Source organism: Opisthocomus hoazin, chromosome 5 (genome assembly GCF_030867145.1).
Source record: "Opisthocomus hoazin isolate bOpiHoa1 chromosome 5, bOpiHoa1.hap1, whole genome shotgun sequence".
NCBI lineage: Eukaryota > Metazoa > Chordata > Aves > Opisthocomiformes > Opisthocomidae > Opisthocomus > Opisthocomus hoazin.
Window position 1 is genome coordinate 62,760,320 of NC_134418.1, and position 19,757 is coordinate 62,780,076.

Sequence of the window (19,757 nt, forward strand, 5' to 3'; positions counted from 1 at the left end):
GTATAGGATTTTCTTTCTTTACATATATCTCTCCTCACTTTTGATATTAGTATGTGGGTCAGCCATGGTTCTGCAACAAACCTTCAATCAGAAATTGGGGAAATCTTCAAATAATTCTTTTCAATCAGTTGTTGAAATAGAAGCAATATTTCATTTTCAGTAACGGTGCAAGTAAATTGTCTCTGAATATTGTTGGGGGAACAAAATAGTAAAAGTATGCAGTTGCATGTGACTATGTAAGCACATTTGTGTATGAACAGCCTAGGAAGTATTCCCACTGCCACACTAAAACATTTTATACATATGCTGTCATCACCTTGTCAAGATCTGGCAATACTACCTTGGTTACATATTACAGATCACATCATTCAGAGGGAACAGAACATTCTGAGTGTGCCTCAAAGTGACATGGAAAAGCTCAAGGCAGGGACTTCTGTTTGTTTGTTTTGAAGCTCCGGATACTGCTTGTCTGTTCAGGATGCCTCAACTTTTCTATGTTTCCTTATAAACCCTAATTATTGCAAAATAATATTCTGAAGACAGTGACAGACCAAGCAGTCATCACCGTTACTCACACAATAAAACAAGACGGGTGATTCGCCCAACGTCACCCAAGAATATGTGGAAATGCCAAAAAAACACGGGAATCTCCCGAGCGCCCGTCAAGTGCTTGAACCACAGTATTATTCTTGCTTCTAAAGTATGCTACTAATCTGACCTTGTTTACGCAGAAGATACTCCTAAAGCTAAAGTTATACACATTTCTTCCTATGAGTGTTTTAAATAGGATTTGACTAATCCTGCCAGCGTAATAAAGAATCCAAATCTTCCTAAAATGTGAATTCATGCTTAACATTTAAGACTTACATTTGTTGGGTAACTTTAAAAAATCCTCCTTTTAAACTGCCTGGCCTGACATGATATACCATAAAAATATTCATTATTTTAACGAGAATTCCAGATGAAGACTTTGAACTACTTTAAAATAAGCTGTGAAGTACATGAACTTCTGAAAGCTTATTCAAATTTAATCCCTTCAAATATTTTAAGCATACTATGCTGCAGACCTGTGGATTTCAATGTAGAGAGATCCCCATGAGGTAACAGATAAAGGAATACATATATGACATGCTTTATACCTGTAAAAGGTAAATACAGATGGAACAAGGAAAGAAAGTTAAGGGCAGTTGGCTGCCCTTAAGAGACACAACTAGAGGTACTGACACATGAACACGAGGACAGCCAGATGAGGAGGATGAATCCCAAAGTACAGAAACTCCAGCCAAAAAAAAAGGACAACAGGGCATCCTTCAGAATATAACAGTGGACGTTATCTGAATCACAGAAAAGATGAAGCTGATCAAGTGACAGCACTCAGGTAAGCACATGCAGAGAAAACACTTGTCTTGGATGTGACATGTTCAGTGGAAGAATACATAATGTTTTCTTCTCTGCTCAGGCAACATGGCTTACCTCTTTTTTTGATACCTATGCCAACTTTGAACTGTTTTTTTCAAAAAAAAAAAAAAAAGAAATCTGAAAAATTAAAACAAGCAATGACTCTACAGATTTTTATCAGTTGACAAAAGTCAATTGATCACCAACATTGTTTTACATGTTGTATACATTTTGCAGGGTGCGCATCAATCGAGCTCTCCCTTCAAAACCCAGGACGTTTCGTAGCAAGCTATTCCTGTTAACTATTACAGCATCTTCTCTTAATATTTGCAATGTGAATGTACTTCTCATACTTTTGCACTTAAAGACAGCACTTTGGTAAGAAGAAAGAAAAAGGTGAAACAACAGGTGCTCGTAAAACCCACCCGAAATACAACCAGAAATTCAAAAACAGATGTGCACATCTCTGCACTAATACTTGCTTTGTATTGTAGAATATATGACAGGGTTTTAGCTAGCCTGCTATTTGGTGGATTTACAATGCTGGAGTACTGTATGTCAGAGAAAAAAACAAAAACAAAAACAAGCATATTCAAGGATTCATTTAAAATTTTCAGCTTTAGGATTTCAAATTGGATATTCCAGATTCTAATTGCAAATATTGCAGCAAATGCAAAATAGAGCAATTCCTTCATATAACACAAGTTTGCCTGCAACAGCAGATAAGAGTATGTAAATAAGAAACAGGTAGTTTCCTATATCTGAGCAGATGCATTTACAGTGCCATCCAAAATACTGTCATAGCTACCTTTACACAAGCTCAAGTTTGACTGCCTTCATAAATACACATATATATATTTGAAACTTGCACCGAAAGACCCAATTTCTGCCTGTAACAGTAGCAATCCACATCAGCACTTTCCACTCTCAAGTATAAGTGGGCAAACACTCCTGCTCCATCACTCACAGACAATCATCTTGGAAGTGTATCACAGAATAAACTCCTTGCTTGTCTCCAGATTTTGCATTCCTGAAACATAGTAGCTTGTTCTAGTCACTGATGCAAAAAATACATTTTTACAACTAACAGTAGCACAGTAAACTTCAAAGCTCTCAGGTGAAATTGTGTCGTTGTGATTGGCCATGCAGATACCACACAGCATGAGACAGAGCTCTACCCGAAGAGGGCAAACTCAGCAGGCGAGACAAAAGGTGTTCAGTAAGGGGATATAACTATCCACATGGAAAACAAAGGTTCAACAAGTCAGGATGACAGCTGAACAGGGTACAGCCCAGCCTATGTAACTCTAGCTCATCGGGAGCCCTGATGGTTTCATTTTGGATCATATGCCTCAATCATTGTATGTCTTCCTCAAACGGACAACTTCTAGCCTTCTTCCTTAACTACAAAATTGCTTTTGTCTATTTTCCTATTAGTGCCAATAAGAATAAAACATGGAGCAGGAGACACACGAGGCTTGCCCAGAACAGACGCCAGTGTAGACCAATGGTCCATCTTGTCCGGTCTTTAGTAGTTGACAGTCATCAACGTTCCAGAAAGACATTAAGCTCACTGAAAATTAACCAGCTTCTGAACGATGTTTTTGCCTCTTGAGACAAAAAAGTACTTAAAACAATAAAAAAGAACGTAAGTGTAATAGCAATGATGTGTCAGTGGGATTTCCACCTATGTTTAAATCTGAATATGTGAAGATTTCCCTAATCAGTCTCACTCAACTCACACATGCATGAATACTCCACATGCATTACTGAAAGGCTGCTTACGAGTATTGGCAGCTGCTAATGACTTTGAATAAAAAAAGGCAAGGAAGTAGTTGATGGGAAGGAGAAGGGAAGGATAAAAGGACAAGAAGGAATCACATAAACATAAAAGATGTGATCCAAAGTCCAACAAAGCCAATTCAGTGATTCATACTGACTTCAGAAGTCATGCGAGACGGAGTCTGAAAAGGCAGAGAACAGATTTCAGGCCTAATGGTAGATGTGTTATTTCTCCAAATGTTCTACAACAGAGGACACGATGTTTACTCTAAAATAATCATCTGTAAAAAGAGAGTTATAGCCCATTTTGTTTCCTTTTAAATGGCTCTGGCAGTTTTTTCTAACATGTGCTGTGGGAAATCTTCTCTTTTTTTCCCCATCATGTCTCCTAAAAAAGGTACTATCCACACACACTCATGTCTACCAGACTGTGTTAGTGGCCACACAACCACAACCCTCAGGGATTATGAAAATAACATTAGCTAAGAATCACATGCCCAGCTTGAAAAAGTGGCAGTCAGTGCCTACTTTGAAAATGCTGTTACCCTTTGTCACATTCCAGTTAGAAATGAGAAAAAGGAACATGTCCAGCAGTCTTTATCCTGATGACCGCTCCAGCAGGAGCTATTACCTAGAAAAGAAATAATACAGGAATAAAGTTCCATCTGAATCCAGCAACACACTGAAATACACCCTACAGTCTGGGTTGCTCAGCAGGTGAGATGACATGACAAGAAGTTCTTTTAGATCTCTACAGAACAGGAAAAACTTCAAGGCTGAGAACATTTCAGGCTGTATTCAGTCAGCAGCCTCAGTGGTCAGCAGCTGAAGGCAAAAAAATTGTTTTGCATGATACAAAACCAAATGAATGCAAAATTCTTTCTTGTGACGCTGCATAAAGTTCTTGGCTGAGCAATTTACAAGTACTGGTTAGAAAAAAACATAGAATTTATCTATCTGCTCCTCACTTTTGATTGTGTATAAAAGCAGTTGAATACAGGCTGTATACTGAACAGAAGACCAAGGAAAAGTGAGGTTGGTGCTGTGCCCGGGCAAGTTAGCCTTAGGACCCAAACCAATGCCATTTAAAGGCATTGTAGTATATTATGGAAATGACACCAGCAAGAACCCCAAAATCCTATTTTACAAGGAACAGACCAATAAATAAACAATTTAAAGAGGATTTTAATAAGTAGTTTGGCTCCAAAAATTATGTTGTGCTAATAAATTTAATCTGTTGGTACAGACGGGGAAAAATAAGAAGTAATAGAAGCAGAAACATTTCCCACATAGTTTCAGGCTAAAACTATTATTGAAGCTTTCCCTTGCCCTTCTGGTAACGTGAATGCAAGAGCATTGTCCTGGGGCATGAGACCAAGTAAATGAAGGTGACAAGAAACAAGACAGCAAGATTACAGAAACTTCACCATAGACTGCTTTTTACTATGTACACAGACAGCAAGTAAAACAAGGCCATGATCTCAGGTACTACTACCACTACATAGATACTAAGCAATGCTATTAGATGAATAGCACCAGGGAACACAAGGTACATTTTTCTTGCTGTTTAGCTACGAATTTCAGTGACAGCTGTTGCCTGAAATGCTGTTGCCCCAGAAACTCCATTTCCTTCCTACCATTATGCCAGATCCCAACATAAATACTTACACGCCAATCAACAAACATACAGTGACATTATCTTAAAGGTCTGGATCTCCGAAAGGCAAGGTTATTGTTTGCAGCGTAGGTATTGTGATGATAAATGTCAATGCAGGTATCAAATTCAGTCTGGAGGGACTGACCTGAGACAGGGTGAAAGAGACAGACAACCGCTTGCAATAAGTACCCGTCAAGTGGCAGAAAACTCACCAGTCCCTTGGCTTCACTGCTTGGCATCTCCTGAACGCAAGAAACTGCCAGTGCACAGGTAAAGCCTTAACCTTCCCCTGGAAGTGGCTTCTGTGGTAGAAGGATAAGGGCAAACTTGGAATTGGAGGAGATAAATAAAGCTTGCTAGGAATGAGAAAGGTAGGCAGTAGCATACACACAAAGCAGGAGGGTCAGGGTGGCCGGGAGCATGTCCTAGTTTATTTGGTGAGAAGGTAATTACAGGTGGGCAGTATTGCACCTGCCCCACGTTACATGCAGCCTGACACAAAGCTGTGAGCTGGCTTACCTAGTGTGAGTGGCTCCTTTGTAAACTACACTGGGATATTCCTGGGCTAGCTCACTCTCAGTTTTGTCTCATTTAGGCCCCCAACACTACTCACTTTCAGCCAGGCTGCTCGACCTTTTGGCAATCACGCTATTTAAGACATTTGCTTACCTATAAATAGAGGTAGGTACTGAGGAGGATTCAATGTAAGGACTATGTTTCTGAGCACTTCTAAAAATTTTTTTTTTAAATCTCACAAAGAACACTTCTGCCCAGTTTTAAAAATGTTTAAACCCCATGACTCCAAAGGAAGAAACAGATAACGAACATGTGCACTGTACAGTATTTCACCATTTTTATAATGGAGGTAAGAACTCCATGACGACCTGTAACCAAGCCACCTCCTCCTTTCCCTCTACCTTACTCTTGGTGCTACTCTTACTCTTTGGTGCTGCTAGAAGAAGCACTTCCTTCCCTTGCTCCTTGTGAAATCCATCCCACTCTTTGTCAAGGTGCTGGGAATGAGAGGGAGCTGCTAGAAATAGCTGTGAGTCCTTCCAAAAGAGAAGGGATTCATGAGATGGGAATTGCCCTCCCTAGCCCTATCACAAATTGCCTCTTAATAGAGTTCAGTTCCTGCTCGTATATGCTTTGAGTCTGTCAGTACTAAAACAGTTCTAAAGAGGGAAGATAAACATATAATCATGAAGACACAAGCAGGGAAAATGATGTGGGAATACACCTGACTTCCTTCTCACGCAGGGTCACCATGGGGTAGAGCTGGTACAGATTACTCAGCACCCAGCCATGATAAATGTAGATCCTTCGAAGGAGCAGGTTTACTGACTGACGACAGTGCACTGCCCAATTTTATTTCATCCACCTATTATTCACTGTAAACATGTAGAAAATACTTCTGTTCTTACTTCTCCATATACACCAGATATGAAAGGAAACAAAAGCCTGTCTGAGGAAAAAAGGCAAGAGCATGACAAGAACATCCTTAAGATAAGACCTTATTCTCACAGTACAAATGGACTCTGTTCCCTGTGCCTCAGACAGACATTTGCTAGCACAATAGAAGGTGGCTCTCTGTACTCCTTTCTGTCACACTGGATAAACCAAAATAACTTTCAGTGATTGTACAAGACAACATAGTCGCTTGGACTGAGCTACAGAGAGCCAAGAAACCTTTCTTCTACCCCGACTCTACAGTGACTAGTCTCAGGTAAGTAACTTTGTGGGCAGTCAGCTCATATACACGAAAAACGAGGAAAGCAGCATGGGTTCCTGATGGGCAGTTTGGAAGAGGTGAAGATCTTAACACCTAAAGTAACAAGTGAAAGAGATCTGACTCTTCAAACAAGCAGACAGTTCCAGTTGTACTTCCAGCCTGGAAAAGTAATAAATAATAAGGTTAAAAGGTAGAACTGGTATATCATCCAGAGGACTTGGTCTTATTATGTCTTAGCTACATGGACCACATAGCCATTGTACCAACAGGCATATGTACACACACATTACCTGTACCCCAGCAAGTAATATTGAAAAAAATCATTTCAGCTACAGGCGTAAAAGAGATATGATTTACTTCTCTGCAGAGCTAGTCACCATCATAAGTTCTAGTCCATGCAAGACTGAATAAAGAGAACTCAGTGAACCCTTTTTAGGAGAAGGAAGAGAGAGACACCAAAAATGCTTCTGGTTGGCAACATTTTTGCTTCATTTCTCAACTGGAATTTTCATAACATGCATCTTCTAATGTGGATCTCCAAAATCCTTCCTAAACTAGGTGATCACCAGCTACATGTAGTCTGTCATTACTAGATTTCTCTCATTGCTCCCTTCTTTAAATATTGTGCAAGATTTAGCTCTTCGTTAATATGAGTAATGCAGACTTAATACTGTGCCCAAAAGCACTTCCTAACAGGTACCAGTAAGTTACGCTGGCTTTTGGAATAGTTTCGAAACTGGTCAGACCCTCTTCTTACTAGACGTTGAATTACTTCTGCACATTCAGCAGAGAGAAGTCTGGGATGGAGATGTTGTGCAACTGAGAACATTTGCAGCAGCAGATGATCTTGTAAGCATAAACCCACTTTCTCATACAGAAAGGGCTGAGTTCAAGGTGGTGTTCAAAACCCACAGGAAGACTAAGCAAAGAACTGTTTCTTATTCCAGGAGAGCTAAGTAATAAGGAATGGCTCATCAATGAATCTTTCTAAATAGCCATGGTGAGCACATTCCCTTGTTATTTTGGCATACAAACTATTTGTAGTTACCACTGAATTGTTACTGTGAGGTGAAGGAAAAGCAGTTTTAAATAGCAAGGATTCTGCTGCAAAACTGGGGGCCAAGCTGGAGACTGTTCAAAACAGGCATCCTTCTATTCGTGTACCACAAATATTTACTCCTTTATGTGAGCTGAGTGTAACAAAATCTCTAGTAGCCAGTGGCTCCCACAAAGAGTTTCCAATTCCTTGAACAAGAATACTAGATTAGAGTGAGACTTATCTTCATGCCATGAGTCCTCTGCTTTTTCTGGGAATTATGGAGATTTTTAAATAGTACTAATCCTCACAAGCAGATGGTAGTAGCACTCTGTCAGAACATTATTATATTTAAGTTAACACTTTGGAATTTTAATGCAACGGCTCCAATACACACTCCTCAAACCCCTCCATAAAAGAGCCATTTCAAAGCTTACATCTACACTTGCTACCATCCACTGATTTCAAACCATTATGAAAAGTGGCCTTGGAAACAGCAGTATTAAAAATCATAAAGTATCTTAGAATCCAAAATGGTCAGGGGGAATTTGTGAAATGAACAATGAACTACAACTGGTGACCTCTGTTGTATTGCTAAAGCAACGCTAACAATAAAATACCTCTCCACGGCACTTACTCCTGAACCTGCTTCAAAAACCAAACACTGGTTATTCCTAAGTAGCGGAGATTTGATTATTCATTGCAGATGCCTGGAGGCGAGAGGGAAAGAAAACGGCACAAGCTTGCTCTACAGGAAGGATTAGGCAGAATGAAGGAATGGGGGTTACAAGGATGACTTTAACAGCTTCCAAAGCACAAAAAATTTCAATATTCTTTTTATTACTTCAAGTTAGTAGTACAAAATGATGCAAGGACCTTGTTTATATAAAGTTAGCCTCTCTCTCCCTTTCATGTTCTGGATGGCAGTCTGTAAACCTAGTATTTTCTGAAAACAGTTGTACTCCTTACTTGACGCAACACAAAGAGCCAATTAATTCCAGCCTCAGGGACATTTGGCAGTCTTGCAAAAAAACGGGGAAAAAAATGCATCCCTTCAAAAAAAAAAAAAGCTAAAAAACCCCCCATGGTACTTTAATGAACAGCTTTTTTTCTTTTTTTTTTTTTTTTACTGCCAAATCCTGCAGAAGATGATTTTCAGCAATAGCAGTTTTCAAATGTTATCATTATCTACTTCCCCTGAGGAAGTATTTACCTTCTCCTCCCATATATCATTTAGCTCTGTTATTAGAGATCATTGATCTCAAAGGGAAAAATATTTAAAAACCTATTATCCCCAACTCTTACTGTGTCTCATTTAGAGGAAATATAAGTCAGTGTCCATCCCTTTGCTGCTTTGGATGGGGGTTGGACAAAGCTGATGTTGACAGAAAACCAGACTTTAACCTCAACAGCCCAAATGAGGACGTATGCTGCAAGATAAGCATGAAAGCAGATCCACTCACTGCTCTGGAGCTTCACTGAAGAGAGGTTTAACTTTTAATGCAAGCTGTGCAGCTATTCAAGAGCGGAGGAGAAAGACAGAGCTCTCCCTCTCACTCTATAGAAGACACCGCAGGCTTTGAATCTAGAAGCAAGCTGCATTATTTTCCCTTTCCTTCCTTCCTAAATTAGGTCAAAAGTCAATGGAGCAGAAGCTGGGGCTGTGTGCTTCCCTTCCTCCCACTTACCAGCCACAGAAGCTGAGCTTACATGGAGGCACAGTACAGACCGGCAATACACTACTGCACAGAGGAAGCAAAGGAAGAGTATCGAATCAGACGGATAATTCTAAGGCACAAGGAGGCACAATACGCTCAGAGTTATCCTGGGAGCAGAGGAGTGGAAGATGATACTTCAGTACTCATTGTTTGTACCTGCATACAATGGTACTAGGCAATATAAAGATAAAACGGATCTTGCTTTTCTGCAAAGTAACTAGGTACAATTATCAGCTAAAGAAAAGAAAAAAGATCTACCACAAGAATCCAATGTTTTACAGTAGAACTATAGAGGCTGGACAGGGAAAAACAATCCCATCTTCTAATCTATAATTTAGTTTCTTTAAAAGTTAATATTATCTTCCAGATATATTGTTCTCAAAGCATTGTTTGCATTATATTATTATTCTTTTCAGTAATATTGCTGCCATTCCACTGCCTCACTCCTTTGGATTTCCCAACTTCCTGCACATGTATACACATTTACCTCCTCGATACGGCCTGTCCCAAATGTTTGAACCCCAGTCTCCAGCCCAGAGAAGTGTAGTTAGCTGCTATTCCCTAGATAAATCCAGTACTCTTACAAAGCTAGCCTAGCCCATCACTCAAGCTAGCCCCCTCCAAATATTTCCTCAACCCCTTCACCACCCAACAACTCTCAACGCTGCCATCCACAACCCTCTACTCCCTTCCAAAACTCCCACGTAGCAGGTATCGCCACCAGCACCTTCCCCACAGCAGTCCTGCTCCCAGAGCCTCTCCGCTGCAGAGAAACGTCCTGGTAATGCTTTGTTTCCTGCCACCTACCCATGCTGTCCTTTGCTTGCAGACTCCTCCTCTTCTTGCAGCTAGACACAGCATCGATGATGTCCCTAAGACACCACCCTCCATGATGGTGATGGCAAGCGCTATTGATAATTTGCTGTCTAGTTTATATATTGCCTACGGGCCATGCTTTTCTCCTGCTCACCTGCCTTAGCCATTTTAATTGACATGGTCCCTACACTCCTTGCAGCACTGGCAAAAATGAGAGACCTTCTCCAAGCAGATGGATGTTTCTCATGTATCTCCAGTTTATAATCCAATTCCATAACAGAAGAGCTACTCCAAGGAGCCGGAAAATCATTTCTCTAGATTGTTTCAGCAATTTTTAATAACATTCTAGAAACTCCACGAGGCTAGCTAACAAGGCTACAGATGTTTTTAGAATCACTGATTATATTTAAATACCTCTTTTAAACAAAGTAGGGCATTTTACAGTGTATATTGTTCCACCTTCCCAAAAAGGACTCTCTTCTTTCTGCTTAGATGTATTCCAAAACCACATTATGAAACATTTGTCCAAATGAAAGCGATCGAAAGCACGCATATGCATAACCATGCATTAGCTCCTGCACAAAGTAAAGCCAGGGAGTAATATGCTGGCAGCTGATGAGATAATAACTGTTTTTATTTTGCCAATTTAACCAAAGTCATTGGCAATAAAGCATTACAGGTAATGATTACACACATATTGCTAGCCTTCGTTTCCCGTCAGCTCTCTTACCTCCCAGCTCTGTAACTTTTGTTTTTACGTGCCCCAAACCAGAGAAGTACTGACATCAGGCACGCCACATCTGCCCTGTCAGTACACCCCTGTAGACATATCTACGTGCTTTCATTCCTTCGTACCCAGAGTGATCATTCATGAACATGAATGAATGAATCTGTCTCTCAAAAGATGCCAAAAGATTTGCAACTTTGTCTGCTGGTTTGTCTGCTGGTGTACAAACTACCTGAGTCGCAGAGAGATCCAAGCCCTCTCTTTTAGTTCATCTTCAAATTTTCTGACAGCCAACTTTTTTGTTTCATATTTGTACCGCTTCTAGCACAGCTGGGTGCCATTTCATGATCTGTATTCATGTTATGACTCCCTGCAAGGAAAAAGCCTCCCAAATCTCTGTGTTTTTACTTAAAGTAGAAACTCATGTCATCCCAAATTAAAGAAAAATCCAGTCAGATATTTTGAAAATGAATAATCCCTCTGATTACTGAAAAAGCATGTGCTTATACATTTATATGCATACAGAAATTGCATACCCCATTCCTAGGTACTAACCTGTATCACGGAGCTGGAAATTTACATAATGCCCGAGTAGGACATTTCAAAAAGATATTTATCACAAAAAATATTAGTGGACCTACTGCAATACTGCTTGGGTCTACACATTCACAAAGGCAAGAGCTGAAGAAAGACTAGTCTTAGGCACTTTGAGCAAATTTTGGGAGTTATAATTGTCTCAAAAGAGGTCAAATATGTGGAATTCCAGACAAATAAAAAGCAGTTTTATCTGTCCAAATAACAGATATTTGTGTCATCATATGTTTACCTTTATTCTTCCTGGACAGAAAAAAACTGATATTTAAGAGCACAGAACACAGTGACCATCACAACCGCTTGCCATGAACTTGGAATACAAGAGAGAAAAGTGAATAAAAATAGTGAAAGGGAGAAGTAGGAGTATTTTAACATGACCAATAATAGCTATGGCCTTTCACTTGGCATTTAACACACAGCCCATACTGTACACTTGCATACATTGCCAGCACTCTACACGAGCTTCATGGAGTGAGAACCGGATCTTTTCCGTCTTTTTCCCTTTATCAACTCTCCAGTACACGAAATGGTTTAAAAACATTCTCAAATGTTTAAGCTAAACATGATAAAGATTGCAAGAAGGCAAAAGGTATACACATATCCTCACTTAATAGTGTTTGGTCTGGACATGTCCCCACTGTGTGCTTTCAGCCCATGGTATACTGCCAGAAAAATACCGGTTGCAATCAGTGAGGTAACTCTGCAATAGTCTCTTGTCACCTGAGAAAGACAACTGACATCTTCAAAATATCCCATTGGCTCAAGAGCCTAAGCTCGACTGGCAGGCAGTCAGACTTGAGCTCCTGCACGCTTTAAAAACAAATAAGGTTACTGTCTGTTATCAGGTCTGGGTCCTGAACACGGATTTTGAGTTGGAGTCCCAAGGCAAGGAAGCCTGCCCTGTGCACATTTTCATTTCTCTATTTAAAATGGATTTACAAAAGTTGTCATTGTTATATCCATGTACGTTAAAATAAGGCACAACAACTCCAGGCCTGACATTCAGGTCTGCTGCTACGCCGTCCTCTGCTCTCGCCAGAGCTCTCAGCCAGAGCTACCTTCCACAGCACTGGAGTGGAGCTATTTGATTTTGACTTATCACAAGTGAATTATTATAATGAAATCACCAACTCGATTTAAGCCTTGGAGAAAGATATGGTTGGACTAACAAAAAATTGTTCTACAAAACAAGCAATTATTATTAGGTTCACTGGATATTGGCCTTAGCAATCCAACTGATTATAGAAAGTTAATGACTTAAAAAGCAATGAAGAAATAAGAGATTAAATCCTTTAAATCTGCATGAAAGACTCCAAGAGGAATTTTACAGTGTTTTTCACTGCATATTTTGTTAGATATGTGATATTTTATTCATGGGTAAGGCAAATATAACAATTAGGAATAATTAGCATTTCAGCACAGAGTGTTATCTAATAGGTTAATACAAACACATAATTCTTCATTTAAATTCTATATCTTCACATTTTCCCCTTTCTGGTTCAGAACTTTTCTATTTAGTATAGACAGCACTTGCAGGAACATTATACAGCTCCTGAAGAAACAGAAACAGAGAGAAATAGTGGCTCTCACCTTTGATATCTTATTTTCCTCCCCTCCTTGTATTTTTACTCATTTTCTTTTTCAATTTCCTCTTGAGCTTAGCTTGTCAGATAAACCCAGCACAACTTTCAGGAAAATTTTTCCCTTTCATCTTTTTTTCCACTCTACTCCTCCCTCATTCCAGAACTAATATGTGCAATGGGAAACTACCTTAAATGTAACCCTGCACATACAAATCCATAAGTTTACAGTTGACTAAAACTACAGTATTTGTGCATGTACCACCTCTTATACTACAACTTTAATGCTGCAGAGGAATACTGTACTTACTGTATTACCCTTTCTCATTAAGCAAGTGTTACTTTCTATGTGGGGCTTTTTTTTTTTTAGTGCAACACTTGGAGCTCACAGAATATCCGCTCCTCGAGCTGATGCAGTTATCCCAGCCCAAAGCAGGAACAAGCCTCTCCAGCTGAAGTGCACTCTGCGGTACAATACCGAATACAAAATACCTCCTCTGAATTAAGTGTATTATCACTGAAACTAGGATATAAATTTTGAACCTTACAAAATTACAGCACTGTGCAATTTCAAGCCCATTCCCTTGCCAAGTTTCATAACTGTCATCCAACCGCCAGTACATTTCATCTACTAACCTTCAATTTCAGCCTGTGTCCTCCCTGTTATACAGATCGGTTACAACTCTCTAAGTCACGTAAACCATTATTAATTATAGTGGATGCAGACACAAGAGAATCTTTCCCTCACTCTATCAGCTCTCGCATAACCTTTTGGCCAACAATAACCAGAAAGCAAAGCCTGACTCCTGTAACGAAGAATGTGCTCATGGGAAGAGACTGAAGTACAGAAAGACAAAGCAAGACAGACACTTTTTCCTCAGCTATTCTTCCATCAGGTACTTCCATTTTAGTCTCTATGTTTAAATCACTACTTCTATGTCAAGACTACATAATTAAATTCCACTTCATAGTGGAAGACAACAGCACTTCCACTTCTCCCTGTTCTGTTTCAAATGGACTAGCCAGCTACAATCTGTGCCCAGAAGGTTTCGCCCAGACTTTCCTTCCCTGGTGTTGAGGACAGTTTAACTAGCACAGCATCACACTTATTTAACAGGCATTTAGCGCATATTCTGTGCCAAGCATCGCATTGCAGCAGCCCAGTATTGCACCTTCTCCAATACAATCTACTAGCATAGACAAGCAACAAAGTCATGGTCAACATTACTCAAAAAAAGGCAAATATAGCTCATTTTGGTAACTACTGCACGTAACAGGTCGACTTCTACTTGCTAATGGACATAGTAAATGGTGCAGGAAGATAAAATAACATCACAGAAGGAAAGGAATCACATCTGTATCCAAGAAGCTCAGTAGGAATCTAGTTGCTAGACAGCCAGTCAGCCTAGGATACAAAATGCCCCAGAGAAACATGAGCTTTCATGCCCAGTTCCCAGCCACTATGACAGTCTGCCAGCAAACTATGTGTCATGCTCTACTGTGACTGTCGTACTTGCCTCTCCGCACTTCTAGATAGCACAATAAATGATCATATCTGGGGCTCTCAGAGATGGGTGTCAGCATGACTAGAACCATGAACTGGACTGTAAGGCCTATAGCATGCCCAGGTGTGGAGCCATCCAGGTTTTGACAGACATGCCAAGCCTGCCTCTGAGATCAAAGTTTTCTTCCAATTTCACCAACTAAGACAACAACTTCTTCCTTCTGGAATTAAAATCTAATTAATAAAAAAATAAAAACAAAAAAAAACCCCAACAAAAAGTGACATCTGAGTTTACAGATGCGGAAAACTATCCTACTTTGCCTCATTACCTGTGCATCACCTCAAGTCGACATTTTGCATGCACCTAGCTATCATGTATTATAATACATACTTATACAACATGTGTTCAGAGTCTGATTATTTTCTCATATTTGCTCAAAATACAGATCATTTTATGAATACTGTTTCCTTTCCCTATTAGTCACCCTTAAGTTGCACCAGTAATTGTCCATGTCTAATAAAGATTTTAAATGCTGAAGATCTAGAATACAAACTATGTTTGGAAAGTGTGTAGATTAAGAGAGTTTTATAATGCCAGCGTATGCAATTAAGGTGATTAGGACAATTAACTAGAAACTGATAGCCAAATAGTACTCTTTCACATAAACTATTTTTAACTCCATTTTTAGTGTGCTGAAAAAAAAAATCAAGCAATGGAGTAGCAGTGACAAAGACTAAAAATACAAGTCTCGAAAGGCAAAAGCCTCCAATAACTTTCAGCAAAAAACAGACTGTCATGGCAGATTATAGATAGCTATATATCAAAAAGAAGAAAATGATATAAGTTCAAGTCTATATCTGGGGAGTAACCTAATGGCTTACAAAAGTCATCTCCTGCCAATACCACTTGCTTTACAGGGCCAGGGAGTGGAAGAGAACCATACTTAATGCCTGTGTTCATTAAGTTAAATGAACCTTAGTTGGTAGGTTTATGTAGTCACAGTCTTAAAAGATTTTTCTCCAGTGTGTTTTCTCAGAGATGGCACTGTGAGAATAAAGACTGTGCATCCATAAGTAGCCATCTGAAAGCACACAGCAGCAGCAGTGATTGCCATGTCAGGCATTTGTTAAGACACCACTTGAAAATGGATGGTTGGGGTTTTTTCTCCGTCTTTATCAAGGACAAAGAACTTGAAATAACGCTAACAATTATTTAAGAACATGAAAAGGAGACGCCTGCTGTAGTCCATGGGCTCAGTTTAAAAACCTCTGAAGTCAACCAAGCGACTCACCTGCATTATGACAGACTCTGGATCAGGACCTGGTGCTCACTAAGAAACACTCCAGAAAGCAGTGACACCTAATGGCAAGCCTGCCTTTGGAGGACAGCAAACCGTAATCTACAGCATGGAAAATTATCCCTCTTTAGCGGCAGAGCAGCTAGCACTAAAACACATTACAGGGACTGAAATACTATCACAAATATAAGCACCTGGGAGAGAGTTTAAGAAACAGTGCACACAGAAACACAGAGTATATCACGCATGCTGTGTGTTTAAGTAGAACGTAGTTACTAATCAAAACTACTGGCTGCTAAGTCACAGCGTGCTGTATTCCAGGTCTTCACCCGTGTATGTACTTTTAAAACAAACAAGTAACACTGGCACATTCTAGAGCAGGGAAAACAGAGACCTGAATCCTATCTGTAGACACTATAGGCACATAGAGATTTATTTGTTCTCAACACATCTGTTTTGCTTGCTTGTCCTGCACTTTACAAAATGCGTGTGAGAATACTGTAATGAACAGTTAGTGACATACACTACATACCTTCTAATGAGGCTTTACCAATAGCACAGCAACTTAAATTCTGATTACCAATGCACAACGAAACAGAAGCCAGGCTGCACTGTAGTACAACAGCTTACAGGACAAAATGTGGAAGTGCATATCACCAAGCTAGACGACTCCTTTTCCCTTATGAAAAAACTTCACATTTTAAGAACACTGACATATCAACAGAAGGAGTAAGCGACAGACCCCATGTTGAAATTGACCTGATATCATTATCCATGGTGCAGCAGAGCTTAAAAGTATGAACCAAAACTCAGGACCCAGTGATGCTGGGAACTTGTCTAACACAGGTCATGCAGCAGTCCTGGCCTGCAAAATCTAAAAGCTGAGAGGAGTAAGGGAAGAGCAGATCTAATTTCCTCTCTTAGGAAAAAAATATAGTATATATACATAAAAATATATATTAAAAGCAGATGTGTAAATATATGTAAAAGCACATATAACATATATACTATATATTATATATATTTCTGAACTTGCCATCGAAAATAAAAAAGCTAAGGGCAGTACGCAACTGAATGTGTGTGGCTGAACCCACTGACAAACAAAAAAACAACTTGCAATAATCAAGGTGCCTGACCTATTGCTGAACACTGCTGCAAAGAATTAACCTTTAAAAATACTTCTGTGTATTTTTTTAGCAAAAAACTTTTATACCATACTATGTGACTGCTGCCCTACGTGATTTTGCTGAATCTAATACACGCATATTTGCACATATGTTTCTATATGCACAATAGGACATCCATATGCATATACAGATGTATTACTACGTACATGTCAAGGGAAAAAAAATGAACACAAAGTACAAAATATAGAAGCATGAGAGCATCAGCTGTAGAAGATACAAAGCGTACACAAATTGTGCAGTTGACAAGGAATGCCACCTAATCCCTGCTTAATTAAAGCACTGTTCTAAACTCCTGTTTAGGGAGTGAGGAGTGTGGGACGACTGATGTATGAAGAAAATATCAGGCAGCGTGGCTAATCTCAAAGACTTTGGAGCTTTCGAGCTACATAAATCAGACCGACTTTTTGAATAGCCTCATAAAACACAAAATCATTGCTATTCCACTCACGACTTTCAGATTCTTCCTACAGCATACAGATCATTAGGAAACTTCTAAGCAATCAAGTAATGTGGGGCTGATGAAATTACTCAATCAATGCATGGGCTGAGAGAAGCAGCACAATACAGAATTGCACAGTTTTGACATGGTAACCCTGCCCCTTTTTTATATAGGGGTAGGAAAATTACAGTGGAGTCGATTCATTTCAACATTTTCACACAAGTGCTTAATGTAGTCGTTCTGAACTGCCAGTTCCTATTTATAATAGCAGGGCAGCAGAAACATACAGACTATAAGCAGACCTACCAATGTTTAAAGTATGATATAGGGAAATGTTTATTTTTAAATGTGTGCATTTACATACACGCAGACCTGCTCTAATGATCCAAAGCAGCAGCTGTAATCATTCAGAAGACAGAAATATGAAAAAGAGTATCACAGATAAATACCAGTCACCACACCCCTCCCACTGCCATCACCAAGTCGCTCATCTCTACTCACTAACTTGTAACATTTTTCGTCATTTGCTAAGATAATATACTGATAATATACGTCGATACATAATACATCCCTTTACAGAAATCACATCAAATGCTACGTAGGCAAGCCAGACAGTGAGTGCATTATACTGAAAAAGTATATACTGTCAGAAAAAGAGTACGCACAGGTAACGTGTTATTTCTTTTGACCATCTGCCCCTCCCATGCATGGGAAGATATTATCTACCTGAATATCTTAACACTGTAGAATGAGAAAAAGATAATGCATTTACCTTGTTTGTTACCTATGGCATCAGTACTACCTCTGATAGTATTTATTTTCCCCTGAAGTGAGCATTTTGTTTTCTTCTTTGGCTTTATAAATTCTTCTGCAGGTAATTTCTTCATAGAGTACCCTGCTAGTGCTTTTTATAACTTAGATAAACAAATACAGGTTATTATTTATGTCTAAATATTTTATACATAAGTTTACTCAGTACAATCTGAAGAAAACAAAAGGGGGTCAGAATATCCAGGTCAGAAAATACAGTAGTGTTACTAGGGGCCAAATTTTGATCTGTGAGCGCTACAAGTTGGAATATTTAGCTGTCTACCTCTTTAGTGTTAAAATAGTTCTAATTTAAAGTAATTTATTTTCAGTGTATACATTCCAATAGATTTAAAGCTTTGTGTAACAATTATTACTTTGCCATTTTCATGGCAACGTAAACCAGCCTATAAAAAGAGGTAATCCTCTTGTCAACTGTACTAATTGTCTCTCAAGACAAATTAATCGTGTGAGAAGCAACTACTTTGGGCTTTTTTTTTTATGCTTTCAATGAGGATTTACTGTGTCGATGCATGTAATCGCCAACAGCATTATAAAAACACATCAGCGGTAAAATGCGTTGCATTCATGATATATAAGCAAGCAAAACCAACAAAATTGTCATTAACTCGAAGACAGAAAAGCTATCGTCTCCCTCGATGCCACTGCAAAGGCATAGAGCTCGCCCAGCAACGCTCCGTTAGCCCGGAGGATGGGAGACGGGGGACAGCAAAGAAACTCCTCATCCGCTACACAGTCAAAATTCTCCCCCCCCCCCCCCCCCTCAAATCCTAAAACGCGGTCGGCTTGCTACAAGCTCCTAAGAAAGAAATCGTAAGACGTAACCGTCTCCTAGTGTCGCTTTAACAGTCTACAACTGGGAAGATTTTTTTTTTTTTTTAAAGTGATTTTCCCTTTAAATGGAGGGCGTAAAGCGCTGCCTCCCCCGTGCAGCCGCTGCTGCTCCAGCCGCACGCAGCTCTAAGGACCGACCCCTATAAAGTTGCGGTGCCTAAGCGAAGCGGGAGCCCCTGGGCTCCGGGCTGAGTGGGCTACGCGAAGGGCTGGGGCATCGCTCCCCAAATACCGGTGTCCTGCAGGGAAGCTCCTGACGGCCGGGCTTTCCGAACGCTCTTCCCGCTCCCCCTTTCGCAGAAACCCGCTACGGATCCCCGCGTCAGGCACCGGCAGACATGTTTATAAAGCCAGCCCCGGGGAGAACGGCGGCTGCTCCACGGCCGGGGCCGGCAGGGCCCCGGGGACCTCCCCAAAAACCCTGCCCCCAAATGCCCCCTTCCCCGACGCAGCGCAGCGCCCGCTCCCGCATTTCGGGGCTCCCGCTCCGCCGGCGTGCGGTGCCCACAGATGGGCGAGCGGCTGCGGGGGAAGGGCTCTCTGCCCTCCGCTCACCTCGCCTCCCCGCGCGCTTCCCCGGCCGGCGGAGGAGGAAGACCGGGTCCCCCCCCATCGCGGGAGCGAAAC

General features: G+C 40.3%; 1 protein-coding gene across 3 annotated transcripts in view; it reads right to left on the bottom strand.

Moving 5' to 3' along the window:
- Positions 1-19,757, bottom strand: part of GRID2 (glutamate ionotropic receptor delta type subunit 2) — a 769,355-nt gene that overhangs the window by 748,451 nt on the left and 1,147 nt on the right. The gene's annotated exons all lie outside the window — the stretch shown is intronic.